This window comes from Mustela lutreola, chromosome 2 (genome assembly GCF_030435805.1).
Source record: "Mustela lutreola isolate mMusLut2 chromosome 2, mMusLut2.pri, whole genome shotgun sequence".
NCBI classification, from domain to species: Eukaryota; Metazoa; Chordata; class Mammalia; order Carnivora; family Mustelidae; genus Mustela; species Mustela lutreola.
Window position 1 is genome coordinate 81,581,876 of NC_081291.1, and position 14,949 is coordinate 81,596,824.

The 14,949-nt window shown below is 40.5% G+C and overlaps 1 pseudogene; it reads left to right on the forward strand.

Annotated features, from left to right (window-relative positions):
- Positions 1-3,043: 3,043 nt before the first annotated feature.
- Positions 3,044-3,658, forward strand: LOC131825823 (ferritin heavy chain-like; annotated as a pseudogene).
- Positions 3,659-14,949: the final 11,291 nt, after the last annotated feature.

The following is a 14,949-nucleotide window of genomic DNA, read 5'->3' on the forward strand; positions in this document are numbered from 1 at the left end:
AAATCTGGAGGTGTCTTCGGGCTTAAAATGAGTTTCTTGAAGGCAACATATAGATGGGTTTTGTTTTTTATCCATTCTGATACCCTGTGTCTTTTGACAGGGGCATTTAGCCCATTAACATTCAGGGTAATTATTGAGAGATATGAATTTAGTGCCAGTGTATTGCCTGTAAGGTGACTGTTACTGTATATGGTCTCTGTTCCTTTCTGATCTACCACTTGTAGGCTCTCTCTTTGCTTAGAGGACCCCTTTCAATATTTCCTGTAGAGCTGGTTTGGAGTTTGCAAATTCTTTCAGTTTTTGTTTGTTCTGGAAGCTTTTAATCTCTCCTTCTATTTTCAATGATAGCCTAGCTGGATAGAGTATTCTTGGCTGCATGTTTTTCTCATTTAGTGCTCTGAAAATATCATGCCAGCTCTTTCTGGCCTGCCAGGTCTCTGTGGATAAGTCAGCTGCCAATCTAATATTTTTACCATTGTATGTTACAGACTCCTTTTCCCGGGCTGCTTTCAGGATTTTCTCTTTGTCACTGAGACTTGTAAATTTTACTATTAGGTGACGGGGTGTGGGCCTATTCTTATTGATTTTGAGGGGCGTTCTCTGAACCTCCTGAATGTTGATGCTCGTTCCCTTTGCCATATTGGGGAAATTCTCCCCAATAATTCTCTCCAGTATACCTTCTGCTCCGCTCTCTCTTTCTTCTTCTTCTGAAATCCCAATTATTCTAATGTTGTTTCGTCTTATGGTGTCACTTATCTCTCGATTTCTCCCCTCGTGGTCCAGTAACTGTTTGTCCCTCTTTTGCTCAGCTTCTTTATTCTCTGTCATTTGGTCTTCTATATCACTAATTCTTTCTTCTGCCTCATTTATCCTAGCAGTGAGAGCCTCCATATTTGATTGCACCTCATTAATAGCTTTTTTGATTTCCACTTGGTTAGATTTTAGTTCTTTTATTTCTCCAGAAAGGGCTTTTATATCTCTCGAGAGGGTTTCTCTAATATCTTCCATGCCTTTTTCGAGCCTGGCTAGAACCTTGAGAATTGTCATTCTGAACTCTAGATCTGACATATTACCAATGTCTGTATTGATTAGGTCCCTATCGTTCAGTACTGCCTCTTGTTCTTTTTTTGTGTTGAATTTTTCCATCTTGTCATTTTGTCCAGATAAGAGTATATGAAGCAGCAAGTAAAATACTAAAAGGGTGGCAACATCCCCAGGAAAATATGCTTTAACCAAATTAGAAGAGATCCCAAATCGTTAGGGGGAGGAAGGGGATAAAAAGAGGTTCAAAAGGAAGAAAGGAAAAAAAAAAAAAGAAAAAGAATTTAAAAAAAGAAAACAAATAAGAAAAATATAAAAAAGAAAAAATATATATATTGGATAAACTAGTTAAAAAACGTCAAAAAAGAAAAAGGTAAATGTTAAAAAAAAATTTACCAGAAGGCGAGAAAAAAAAACAAAAAATGAAAAAGAAAAAAATTAAATTAACTGCAAGACTAAAAAAAATCACAGGGAGAAAGCCATGAGTTCCGTGCTTTGCTTTCTCCTCCTCTGGAATTCTGCTGCTCTCCTTGGTATTGAAACCGCAGTCCTTGGTAAGTGAACTTGGTCTTGGCTGGATTTCTTGTTGATCTTCTGGGGGAGGGGCCTGTTGTAGTGATTCTCAAGTGTCTTTGCCCCAGGCGGAATTGCACGGTCCTAACCAGGGGCCGGGGTGAGTAATCCGATTGGGTTTGCTTTCAGGAGCTTTTGTTCCCTGAGCGCTTTCCGTAGAGTTCCAGAGGACGGGAATACAAATGGCGGCCTCCTGGTCTCCAGCCCGGAGGAGCCGAGAGCCTGGGGCCCCACTCCTCAGTGTGCCCTCAGAGAACAGCGCCCAGTTACTCCCGTCTGCCTGACCTCCGGCCGCACTCCGAGCTCACCGGGCCTGCAACCGGTTCAAGGTAACACCGGGCCTGCAACCGGTTCAAGGTAACACCGAATTGTGAGCTTACTGTCAGCTCTGTCTCTGTAGCCGGCTTTCCCGTTCCAATTCCCGCAAGCTCTGCGACACTCAGACACCCCTGATCCTTCTGTGACCCTGTGGGACCTGAGGCCAATGCTGACCCCGCGTGGGCTTCGCCCTGGTTTAGCCTCTGGAGCGATGTCCCTCAGCGGAACAGACTTTTAAAAGTCCTGATTTTGTGCGCTGTTTCTCCGCCGCTTGCCGGGAGCCGGCCCCTCCCCCCGGGGTCTATCTTCCAGTCGCTTTGGATTCACTTCTCCGCCGGTCCTACCTTTCAGAAAGTGGTTGTTTTTCTGTTTCCAGAATTGCTTTTCTTCTTCTCTTCGATCTGCCGATGGATTTTCAGGTGTTTGCAATCTTCAGATAAGCTATCTAGCTGATCTCCGGCTAGCTGAAGTAGTCTCAGCCTGCTACTTCTCCGCCATCTTGACTCCTGCTCTTCTCTGCATTTTTTTTTTTAAGGTAGCATTAGTTTCCTGGGACACTGAACACCTTTCATCACTCAGCCACATCTCTACCAGATTGTATTCCTACCTCTATCAGATTTTATTTCTATTCCAATGTGGTTTTGAAACCCATTGAAGAAGGTTAAATTGCTTTATCTTGCAAATCAGATGTAAGCGATTATTTAGTCTCAATGTTTGGTTGCAGTTTATTTCCCTGCCCCTTTGGCCTGGATCACTGTCAGATGCCTCTAATTTATTTCTTTGTGGGTTTAGCTAGAACTTCTGGTCTTCAAAGAACACAGTTTTTTGTTTTGTAGGACTTTGGGACTCATTTTAGCCTCAATTGTTTATAATACTCTTGTCAATGTGTCAACTGGAGGCATTATTCACTTCTTCTTCATTAATGAATTCTCATATCAAGAAGCTGATGAAGAGAGTCTCCGCTAAGATTCGCCCCGGTTTCCTGCTCCAACAGTGCTTGGGCGGAACTCGGCGCTTGTCCCCTCACCCTGGCCATCTCCTCACAGTGACCTCGGACTGCTCCAAGCCCCCCCCCCCCCCGTCAGCACCGCGAAATCGCAGCCCACCGCCGCCTCTCCTCAGCCGCCGTTATGACGACCGGGTCCCCCCAACAAGTGCACCAGAACTACCACCAGGACTCGGAGGCCCCCATCAACCGCCAGATCAACCTGGAGCTCTACACCTCCTATGTCTACCTGTCCGTGTCTTACTACTTTGACCATGGTGATGTGGCTTTGAAGAACTTGGCAAATATTTTCTTCACCAGTCTCATGAGGAGAAGGAACGTGCTGAGCAACTGATGAAGCTGCAGAACCAACGAGGTGGCTGAGTCTTCCTTCAGGATATCAAGAAACCAGACAGTGATGATTGGGAGAATGGGTTGAATGCAATGGAGTGTGCATTACACTTGGAAAAGAGTGTGAATCGGTCACTACTAGAAGTGCACAAACTGGCCACTGATAAAAATGACCCCCATTTGTATGACTTTATTGAGACTCATTGCCTGAATGAGCAGGTGAAATCCATCAAAGTATTGGGTGGCCACATAAGCAACCTGTGCAAGATGGGGCCCCCAAATCTGGCATGGTAGAGTATCTCTTTGACAAGCACATCTTGGGAAACAGTGATAGTGAGAGCTAAGCCTTAGGCTGTCATCCCAGAGCCACCTGGTCCCTGAGGCCATGCATGCATGTTGGGGTTACCTTTACCTTTTCTGTAAGCTGTACCAAAACATCTACTTAACTTCTTTCATTTGTACCATTCCTTCAAATAAAGTAATTTGGTACCCACCCAAAAAAGAAAAAGCTGATTAAAAAAAGGCATTATTTTTAGAATGAGTTCCTCTAGATTTCACCTAAATATCTACAAAGGGGATAGCATGAAATTTGGTATCTCTGCTCCCAAGCATATGTAAGCATCTGCAAGCAGAATTTCCCAAGTAAATATAGACAGCCTGAAAATTACCAAGACAGTAAGGTTACTCCAAAAAATGTCTCTTATCTATCCGCTGTGATTGTGCCCCTTGGAATGGGTACATCTACTCTGCAACCTGCCTTCCTTGGCATTGTCAGTGTGTTTGTGTTTCTGTGGGGAAAAAATGATCAGAAGAAAGTCCTCTCTTGTATGTTTCTCTGCTGTCATTTCCTCTTCTGTTACTTTCCCTCTCTTGTTCCTCTATAACTTCTATCTGTAACTAACCAGACTTTCAAATGGGAACATCATATTTCTTACCTTTATATTTATGTTTCTAGCTCTTAGTCTGGAAAGTAAAGAATGGTTTATATCTCTCTTAAAAAAAAAAAAAGAAGAAGAAAGAAAAAATGTAGTTACTTTCATGTATATGATTTAGAAAAGTATTTCTTTCCCAGAAGCCCTTAATAAAAAGAAAAAGAGGGAAAAAAGAAAAAGAAAAGAAAAAAGAAAACTCCTTCCCTCCGAAAAGGCTCCCTCTCCAGGAGGGAATGCAATTAGCCACATTTAGTTACTTGAGGGAGAGGAAGATCAGGCAGTCACCATGTACCTCTTGCTGGGAGAATCTGGGAAATGAGGGTCATTTACACATATTTGGTTAATTAAGAGGCTAGTGTTGTATGTTATTGAATCTATAGGACTATTTCTTTTCTTTTGCTGCATTTTGAATATATGCCCTTGTAGTAACTTTTCATAATTCAATGCTTTACAAAACCAGTAGTATAAAACTTCTTTCAAACATCCCCAAATCTAAACCCTAATGCTATTTCCCCCTGTGAAGTAAAACTGTAAAAATGTGTAATTCAGGTTTTTCAGGGCATATTGTTACTAGAAAAAACAATACAAGTCAGCTTCTCATTAAGGTGATATACGTTCCACATTATGACTTCTAATTATCAACACTGAGTCCAACTATGACTCATCATTCCCATGAGTTTTAGGACAAGAAAGTAAGAAATCCAAGGAGAAGAGTTTTATAATCAGTGTTTGGGTGATGGTGGATGGGCCCATTCTACCAGGACTGAGAAATCTCTGACACCTTCTCTGCCCTTTTTATGGGAATTAATACACTGCCTTGTTATCTAAGCCAGTTTAAGGATGGAATTCCTGCTACTTGTAACAAATAGCGTCCAAATATATAATATAGTGCTCTTAATTAAAAGCAACAGAACCCAACTCTGGGTCACTTAACCAAGACAAGGTATATTATGCAGATACCTGAGAGATCATGGGACTTATTAAAGTCTGAGAGAACAGGCTTAGAAACTAGAAGAAATCTAGGAGGTAATAGAGGGCCATGATTTAGAAAGACATAAGAAAGCCATAACAGACTTTATAGTCTCAGATGGCTCCTTCCTCATTCTTGTTTCCCTTACCCACAATTCAATATCTAGCTGCCCATGCTTGGGTCACCTTCTATCATGCAGAGAACAGGAAGGAATGGAAAGATTGGCTGCCTTCATGTTCATACTGGGAAATGAGCAGCTTCACTACAAGAAAATGAAAGACAGATAAACTCTCAAAGGAACTGGAATATTAAGAGAAGTAGGAATGGATTCTGGATAAATTAAAATGACAAGAGTTCTAGCAAAAGAACTACTGGGCTTTGAATTTAGACTCTACTTATTTAGTGTGTGACCTTGAGCAAATTATGTCTTCTCTTCAAATTACAGTCTTTAAATCTATAAGATGATAATGAGTATGATGATGAACATAACATCTGCTTTGTGGATTTCTTCCAAAGTCCAGATAAAACAATGTGTACAAAAATCTTCAGCATTTAAACCATGACAAAGTAGCGATAGACCATCAGCAGCAATAGCAGATGATATCTGCTGGAATCACCTTTTCCCTGATTGTCAGATTGTTCTTTTAAAACTCATGACTTCCATAGCAACATTCTAGAGGATGCTTTGGATGATAAACCAGTCAAAAGCCTTAATTCCAATGTTCAGTCTAAGAAGAAGAAACCCCCTTATGCTTGGGAATCATGTACCAAATACACTGTGGGTCTTTCTCTACTGGAGTGAAGGAACATCTGCATGGTGGCCCTCAGAAAAGGTGGAAGGTGCAACTAATGAGACCAGGCAAGGTCTTCGAGCTCAGATTCAGTCATCATCTAAATCAATTCCAACCCTCAAGGATGGCTTCTTTCTCCTTCACATGAGATCTGGGACCCTCACAGCACGGCTGATTTCACTGGCAAGGCAGCAATTTCTTCCCTAAGTCTACCTATGGAGGGGCTCCAGGCAGGATTTCTGGGCTTTCCTGGAATAGGAGACTGCTCAGGAGCTAGGGGGAGTGGGAACATCAGAAGACATTGACACCAACATGGAGTTTCTAACCAACAACACAACCTCCTAAGTTATTAGAGTTAATGGCTCAGAGGTGCTTGGCTGAAACCCATTAATCATTTGTACTCTGTAGGGAAACTACTAGGTTTTTAGCCTTCAAACAGCATGGTAGGTAAAAGCATAAACTTCAGAGTCAGAGACCTAGATTCTGATTTAGTTTCATTGCTCTTACTAAGTTTAACAGAAATTGCTAACCTCCTAGCACAAATCTGTGCTTTGCCTTGGCATAATGGAAGTGGCTGCCCAGTGAAGGACTACATTTCCCAGATTCTCTTGCATTCTAAGTGGAGCCATCTAACTAGTTCTCACAAATAACATGCAGCAGGCTAAGAATGTTCAGATGCAGGTTGCCTTCTTCGTACTGTCTTCCCCATCTGCATTTGCATGAGAGGAATCAGGGTCCTAGGTAGTGACAGATCCATGAGATAAAGGAACCTGGATCAGTATACAGAGTGATGCTTTCCTCTAATTAACAACTATCTGGTCTGGACTATGATGTTGAAGCTACTATACACTTTGCAGTTTATTTCTTACCTTTGCCTACACTGCGCTAATTAATACATAATTGCCTTTACCACACATATGAATATATTTTCTCCCAGTTTATTTTCTCTATGCATAGTTCTCTTAGAGATATGCTTCTATAATAAATAGTTTGCTGTACTCCTTTGCTTTTTATACTTACAGTACTTTTTCCATGTTTCTATATTCTCGTAACAGACGTTAATGATTCTAGAAACTTCTGAATGGATATTCCATGATTCATTTAATCATTTACTGATTGGTGGATTTTTTCATTTTTTTCTTTTTTCCCTTTTTAATTTGCTTCTATAGTTCAAAACTTGGTAATTGAAAATAAATATGAATGTGATATATTTTCTAGTAATATCTTGGTCACCGTATGTCTTTTAACAAGAGTGTGGTTTCAGTATCATACTTGAGCAAACTGTTTGCTTGACATCTCTTCTACCCTAAGCCTCATCAAGTAGAAAAACAAAAAGAAGTCCTCCCTGTTGATTCAGAAGGTGGAGAGAGAGCATCTGTTAAGTTACATTTTCTATGTGGCTAGTGGCACCAACCCAGAAGACGCTCCATATAATCCTGCCAGATACATGCACATACATCCAGGAATTTGTAAACCAAACTTAAGTTTCTGACAATCAAGAATAACACTCAACTTTAGGGACTCAAAAAAGAGGTTAGGCCAGATTTATAGAAGGCACAAATTTAAATAGTATTCAGCTCCATCAGTTCACAAACCAGGTAAGAACTTACTCGACTCTAAGCAAGACTATATCTAGAGATGCTGCCACAGACATTTCATGCTAGTGAGGCGTTATGAGCTCACCAAATGGACCACTAAAACCATTAAAAACTGTGAATCCATTTATGAAAGCAAGTGGAAGAACATTTTTGTGATGTTGCAACCATTATTTCTCCATCTTTCCTAATACCCAACATTTGGGAATTCCCAATGCTTCAACGGGCTCACTCCTTAATTACGGAGAATCCAGCAGACTGTTGTGGGTATTTTCTGACCATTTGAAAAGGCACCATGATACCTCCACGTTTTGTTTCCAACTAGAGAGGCAGATTAAACAAACAGCTTCAGACAAACTTTATTGAAGAAACCAGAGAATGGGACTCCTGAGCCCACTATTTTTTTCCCCAAAATGTAACTTCCAAGCTCAGAGGTCACCAATCTGATTGTGCCTCAAAATTCTCACTCTATTTATTGACCAATAATACCAATTAACTAAACCAAATCAAGTGGTAGATTAATTTCCTCTTTTCTGTTTATTCCATTGTCATTCTTCTTCCTCTTTCTTGTTTTATTGTCTGAAGAAAATTTTTAAGTGGTTTGTGAGACAGTAACTAGGTAATTGGGAAATGGAAAAAAGTGGAGAGCTAATTAAAAATCAATCATCTGGGAAGGTCTCAGCAAGGTGGTAACTTATGAGCTGATGTCTACATGATAAGAATGAGCCAGCCATGTGTCTGGAATATTCAGCAGCCAGTTCGAAGGCATAGCTTGGAGTGTTTAAGATGCGGAAAGAAGGCTTCTGTGGCTGTAGCATGGTAAGCAAAAGGAGAACCATGGGGAGTTGGAGTGTGGTCTCGGACATTTAAGACATGGTCAAGAGCTTTTATTCTGAGTACAATTGGCAACTCACCCAGAGCACTTTAAAAGAGATACTGGCATGATCTATTTTATATTTTAAAAGATCACTGTTGCATAGAGAATTGATTGTGGAGAAAGAACAGTCTGATGAAACCCAGTCAGGAGGCCACTGCAGCAGGTGAAGAAAGAGCTAAGGACAGACTGAAATAGCTGTGGAAAGGCAGAAGGGAGTGTATGTGTTTCAGATATGCTTTGGAGGTAGAGGCAAAAGGAACTTTGTGGAATTGCTTATGGATGTGAGAGAAAGTAAACAATAAGGAATAACTCCTAGGCTATGGGTTGTCGAACATAAGAGATCTTGATACTCTATACTGAGACATAGGACCAGAGGGTTGAGAGAAGAGAAACTCCATCAGAAGTCCTGACGTAGTCATGTTGAATTTTAAGGGCATATTAGTCAGTAAAGGTAGGCAGCAGGTAGTTCATAAATGAATCCACAATGTTTTTTTTTTTTATAATTTTTTTATTTTTTATAAACATATATTTTTATCCCCAGGGGTACAGGTCTGTGAATCACCAGGTTTACACACTTCACAGCACTCACCAAATCACATGCCCTCCCCAATGTCCATAATCCCAACCCCTTCTCCCAAACCCCCTCCCCTCGGCAACCCTCAGTTTGTTTTGTGAGATTAAGAGTCACTTATGGTTTGTCTCCCTCCCAATCCCATCTTGTTTCATTTATTCTTCTTCTACCCACTTAAGCCCCCATGTTGCATCACCACTTCCTCATATCAGGGAGATCATATGATAGTTGTCTTTCTCTGCTTGACTTATTTCGCTAAGCATGATACGCTCTAGTTCCATCCATGTTGTTGCAAATGGCAAGATTTCATTTCTTTTGATGGCTGCATAGTATTCCATTGTGTATATATACCACTTCTTCTTGATCCATTCATCTGTTGATGGACATCTAGGTTCTTTCCATAGTTTGGCTATTGTGGACATTGCTGCTATAAACATTCGGGTGCATGTGCCCCTTTGGATCACTACATTTGTATCTTTAGGGTAAATACCCAATAGTGCAATTGCTGGGTCATAGGGCAGTTCTATTTTCAACATTTTGAGGAACCTCCATGCTGTTTTCCAGAGTGGCTGCACCAGCTTGCATTCCCACCAACAGTGTAGGAGGGTTCCCCTTTCTCCGCATCCTCGCCAGCATCTGTCATTTCCTGACTTGTTGATTTTAGCCATTCTAACTGGTGTGAGGTGATATCTCATTGTGGTTTTGATTTGTATTTCCCTGATGCCGAGTGATATGGAGCACTTTTTCATGTGTCTGTTGGCCATCTGGATGTCTTCTTTGCAGAAATGTCTGTTCATGTCCTCTGCCCATTTCTTGATTGGATTATTTGTTCTTTGGGTGTTGAGTTTGCTAAGTTCTTTATAGATTCTGGACACTAGTCCTTTATCTGATATGTCGTTTGCAAATATCTTCCATTCTGTCAGTTGTCTTTTGATTTTGTTAACTGTTTCCTTTGCTGTGCAAAAGCTTTTGATCTTGATGAAATCCCAGTAGTTCATTTTTTCCCTTGCTTCCCTTGCCTTTTGCGTTGTTCCTAGGAAGATGTTGCTGCGGCAGAGGTCGAAGAGGTTGCTGCCCGTGTTCTCCTCAAGGATTTTGATGGATTTCTTTCGTACATTGAGGTCCTTCATCCATTTTGAGTCTATTTTTGTGTGTGGTGTAAGGAAATGGTCCAATTTCATTTTTCTGCATGTGGCTGTCCAATTTTCCCAGCACCATTTATTGAAAAGGCTGTCTTTTTTCCATTGGACATTCTTTCCTGCTTTGTCGAAGATTAGTTGACCATAGATTTGAGGGTCTGTTTCTGGGCTCTCTATTCTGTTCCATTGATCTATGTGTCTGTTTTTGTGCCAGTACCATGCTGTCTTGATGATGACAGCTTTGTAATAGAGCTTGAAGTCCGGAATTGTGATGCCACCAACGTTGGCTTTCTTTTTCAATATCCCTTTGGCTATTCGAGGTCTTTTCTGGTTCCATATAAATTTTAGCATTATTTGTTCCATTTCTTTGAAAAAGATGGATGGTACTTTGATAGGAATTGCATTAAATGTGTAGATTGCTTTAGGTAGCATAGACATTTTCACAATATTTATTCTTCCAACCCAGGAGCATGGAACATTTTTCCATTTCTTTGTGTCTTCCTCAATTTCTTTCATGAGTACTTTATAGTTTTCTGAGTATAGATTCTGTGTCTCTTTGGTTAGGTTTATTCCTAGGTATCTTATGGTTTTGGATGCAATTGTAAATGGGATTGACTCCTTAATATCTCTTTCTTCTGTCTTGCTGTTGGTGTAGAGAAATGCAACGGATTTCTGTGCATTGATTTTATATCCTGACACTTTACTGAATTCCTGTATAAGTTCTAGCAGTTTTGGAGTGGAGTCTTTTGGGTTTTCCACATATAGTATCATATCATCTGCGAAGAGTGATAATTTGACTTCTTCTTTGCCGATTTGGATGCCTTTAATTTCCTTTTGTTGTCTGATTGCTGAGGCTAGGACCTCTAGTACTATGTTGAATAGCAGTGGTGATAATGGACATCCCTGCCGTGTTCCTGACCTTAGAGGAAAAGCTTTCAGTTTTTCTCCATTGAGAATGATATTTGCGGTGGGTTTTTCATAGATGGCTTTGATGATATTGAGGTATGTGCCCTCTATCCCTACACTTTGAAGAGTTTTGATCAGGAAGGGATGTTGTACTTTGTCAAATGCTTTTTCAGCATCTATTGAGAGTATCATATGGTTCTTGTTCTTTCTTTTATTGATGTGTTGTATCACATTGACTGATTTGCGGATGTTGAACCAACCTTGCAGCCCTGGAATAAATCCCACTTGGTCGTGGTGAATAATCTTTTTAATGTACTGTTGAATCCTATTGGCTAGTATTTTGTTGAGTATTTTCGCATCTGTGTTCATCAAGGATATCGGTCTATAGCTCTCTTTTTTGGTGGGATCCTTGTCTGGTTTTGGGATCAAGGTGATGCTGGCTTCATAAAATGAGTTTGGAAGTTTTCCTTCCATTTCTATTTTTTGGAACAGTTTCAGGAGAATAGGAATTAGTTCTTCTTTAAATGTTTGGTAGAATTCCCCCGGGAAGCCTTCTGGCCCTGGGCTTTTGTTTGTTTGGAGATTTTTAATGACTGTTTCAATCTCCTTACTGGTTATGGGTCTGTTCAGGCTTTCTATTTCTTCCTGGTTCAGTTGTGGTAGTTTATATGTTTCTAGGAATGCATCCATTTCTTCCAGATTGTCAAATTTGTTGGCGTAGAGTTGCTCATAGTATGTTCTTATAATAGTTTGTATTTCTTTGGTGTTAGTTGTTATCTCTCTTCTTTCATTCATGATTTTATTTATTTGGGTCCTTTCTCTTTTCTTTTTGATAAGTCGGGCCAGGGGTTTATCAATTTTATTAATTCTTTCAAAGAACCAGCTCCTAGTTTCGTTGATTTGTTCTATTGTTTTTTTGGTTTCTATTTCATTGATTTCTGCTCTGATCTTTATGATTTCTCTTCTCCTGCTGGGCTTAGGGTTTCTTTCTTGTTCTTTCTCCAGCTCCTTTAGGTGTAGGGTTAGGTTGTGTACCTGAGACCTTTCTTGTTTCTTGAGAAAGGCTTGTACCGCTATATATTTTCCTCTCAGGACTGCCTTTGTTGTGTCCCACAGATTTTGAACCGTTGTATTTTCATTATCATTTGTTTCCATGATTTTTTTCAATTCTTCTTTAATTTCCCGATTGACCCATTCATTCTTTAGAAGGATACTGTTTAGTCTCCATGTATTTGGGTTCTTTCCAAACTTCCTTTTGTGGTTGAGTTCTAGCTTTAGAGCATTGTGGTCTGAAAATATGCAGGGAATGATCCCAATCTTTTGATACCGGTTGAGTCCTGATTTAGGACCGAGGATGTGATCTATTCTGGAGAATGTTCCATGTGCACTAGAGAAGAATGTGTATTCTGTTGCTTTGGGATGAAATGTTCTGAATATATCTGTGATGTCCATCTGGTCCAGTGTGTCGTTTAAGGCCTTTATTTCCTTGCTGATCTTTTGCTTGGATGACCTGTCCATTTCAGTCAGGGGAGTGTTAAAGTCCCCTACTATTATTGTATTATTGTTGATGTGTTTCTTTGATTTTGTTATTAATTGGTTTATATAGTTGGCTGCTCCCACATTGGGGGCATAGATATTTAAAATTGTTAAATCTTCTTGTTGGACAGACCCTTTGAGTATGATATAGTGTCCTTCCTCATCTCTTATTATAGTCTTTGGCTTAAAATCTAATTGATCTGATATAAGGATTGCCACTCCTGCTTTCTTCTGATGTCCATTAGCATGGTAAATTCTTTTCCACCCCCTCACTTTAAATCTGGAGGTGTCTTCGGGCTTAAAATGTGTTTCTTGGAGGCAACATATAGATGGGTTTTGTTTTTTTATCCATTCTGATACCCTGTGTCTTTTGACAGGGGCATTTAGCCCATTCACATTCAGGGTAAGTATTGAGAGATATGAATTTAGTGCCATTGTATTGCCTGTAAGGTGACTGTTACTGTATATGGTCTCTGTTCCTTTCTGATCTACCACTTGTAGGCTCTCTCTTTGCTTAGAGGACCCCTTTCAATATTTTCTGTAGAGCTGGTTTGGTGTTTGCAAATTCTTTCAGTTGTTGTTTGTCCTGGAAGCTTTTAATCTCTCCTTCTATTTTCAATGATAGCCTAGCTGGATATAGTATTCTTGGCTGCATGTTTTTCTCATTTAGTGCTCTGAAAATATCATGCCAGCTCTTTCTGGCCTGCCAGGTCTCTGTGGATAAGTCAGCTGCCAATCTAATATTTTTACCATTGTATGTTACAGACTTCTTTTCCCGGGCTGCTTTCAGGATTTTCTCTTTGTCATTGAGACTTGTAAATTTTACTATTAGGTGACGGGGTGTGGGCCTATTCTTATTGATTTTGAGGGGCGTTCTCTGAACCTCCTGAATGTTGATGCTCGTTCCCTTTGCCATATTGGGGAAATTCTCCCCAATAATTCTCTCCAGTATACCTTCTGCTCCCCTCTCACTTTCTTCTTCTTCTGGAATCCCAATTATTCTAATGTTGTTTCGTCTTATGGTGTCACTTATCTCTCGAATTCTCCCCTCGTGGTCCAGTAGCTGTTTGTCCCTCTTTTGCTCAGCTTCTTTATTCTCTGTCATTTGGTCTTCTATATCACTAATTCTTTCTTCTGCCTCATTTATCCTAGCAGTGAGAGCCTCCATTTTTTATTGCACCTCATTAATAGCTTTTTTGATTTCACCTTGGTTAGATTTTAGTTCTTTTATTTCTCCAGAAAGGGCTTTTATATCTCTCGAGAGGTTTTCTCTAATATCTTCCATGCCTTTTTCGAGCCCGGCTAGAACCTTGAGAATTGTCATTCTGAACTCTAGATCTGACATATTACCGATGTCTGTATTGATTAGGTCCCTAGCCTTCGGTACTGCCTCTTGTTCTTTTTTTTGTGTTGAATTTTTATGTCTTGTCATTTTGTCCAGATAAGAGTAAATGAAGGGGCAAGTAAAATACTAAAAGGGTGGCAACAACCCCAGGAAAATATGCTTTAACCAAAGTAGAAGATATCCAAAATCGTGAGTGGGGAGAAAGGGGATAAAAAGAGGTTCAAAAAGGAAGAAAGAAAAAAAAAAAACAAAAAGAAAAGAAAAAAAAAAGAAAAGAAAAGAAAAGAATTTTTTAAAAAAGAAAACACCTAAGAAAAATGTAAAAAAGAAAAAATATATATATTAGATAAACTAGTAAAAAATCGTTAAAAAAGAAAAAGGTAACAGTTAAAAAAAAAATTTTACCCGAAGGCGAGAAAAAAAAAATGAAAAAGAAAAAATTAAATTAACTGCAAGACTAAAAAAAATCACAGGAAAAAAGCCATGAGTTCCGTGCTTGGCTTTCTCCTCCTCTGGAATTCTGCTGCTCTCCTTGGTATTGAAACCGCACTCCTTGGTAGGTGAACTTGGTCTCGGCTGGATTTCTTGTTGATCTTCTGGGGGAGGGGCCTGGTGTAGTGATTCTCAAGTGTCTTTGCCCCAGGCGGAATTACACCGCCCTTACCCGGGGCCGGGGTGAGTAATCCGCTCGGGTTTGGTTTCAGGAGCTTTTGTTACCTGAGCGCTTTCCGTAGAGTTCCGGAGGACAGGAATACAAATGGCGGCCTCCTGGTCTCCGGCCTGGAGGAGCCGAGAGCCCAGGGCCCCACTCCTCAGTGCGCCCCCAGAGAACAGCGCCCAGTTACTCCCGTCTGCCTGACCTCCGGCCGCGCTCCGAGCTCACCGAGCCTGCGACCGGTTCAAGGTAACACCGAGCTGCGAGCTTACTGTCGGCTCTGTCTCTGTAGCCGGCTTTCCCGTTCCAATACCTGCAAGCTCTGCGACACTCAGACACCCCCGATCCTTCTGTGACCCTGCGG